Consider the following 1,051-nt stretch of genomic DNA (forward strand, 5'->3'; position numbering starts at 1 on the left):
TATGTAGAGAGACAGCTTAAACACACGTCCATGCTCAATCGCTGGCCAGCGAGAAAGAGAATGAATTGAGCGGGAAACGCTTGCTTGTTTAATTCTACGCATGCGTAAGACTACGCATGCGCAGGCGTTACTACAAGCTGATGTTTGAAATCGTTGGCCATTTCATCGATGCGTCGAGAAATTGTGTTATTACTAAGTGGGATCTTCTTCATAATGTTATTGGGTTTTTCGTGCATAACGGTTGACAAAACCTCTTCGCTAACTGGGCGAAGTAATGTTTCTCCAATTGTGTAAGACTTCCCAGACTTAGCAACAAGCAATGCGATCAACCTGTCATTCTCCTGTTTGCTAGTTTCCTGGAGTAGCGTGTTAAATGTTTATATTTGCTTTTTGAAAGAGGTGCTCAGTTGCAAAAAGTATGATAACCGCTTGTCCTTCTTGTCAGAATGCTTTGCATCAAAGTGATACTTCAAGCGTGAAGGTTTCATTGCTTCGTTGGTAAATGTTTGATGGCAAAGAAGGCACATTGGTAACTGACAATTCTGAGGAGAGGGAATAAGATAATCACTACTGTACTGTCGACAATATTCTTGATTGGAGGCATCAGTAAAGTGAAAATGTGAAAACGAATTTCTACAGACGGGGTCAGAAAGACAGTATGGTATTCTTAAAGAGAAGAAAAAGTCAATAGAGCAGAGTCAGATGACACGTCTTCACTGGAGCAAATACAGATCTAGTTCGTTTGGCTGACAGCATTTCAAAAGTTAGAGTTTATCGAAAATTTTAAAATTTGGCACATTAATGTACCTTTCCAAGTCATCCAACTTTTTCCAGAAAAATGTTTTTTTTTAAAAATAGTTATCGCCAAGCCAACATGGCAGTCCTAAAATTAGGACGAATGCTGCCGTGAATTAGCTCCAAGAGGCCATCGCCTCTAGCTAGCTATGTGACACACAGTCTAGTCTGCAGATGCCAAACCAGCAAGGGGAAGCTGCTGACCTCCTCTGTTCGAAGGTTATAAAGGACGCAGGTTTCGTGTGTCACATAGCTA

This window comes from Octopus bimaculoides, chromosome 4 (genome assembly GCF_001194135.2).
Source record: "Octopus bimaculoides isolate UCB-OBI-ISO-001 chromosome 4, ASM119413v2, whole genome shotgun sequence".
Lineage (NCBI taxonomy): Eukaryota > Metazoa > Mollusca > Cephalopoda > Octopoda > Octopodidae > Octopus > Octopus bimaculoides.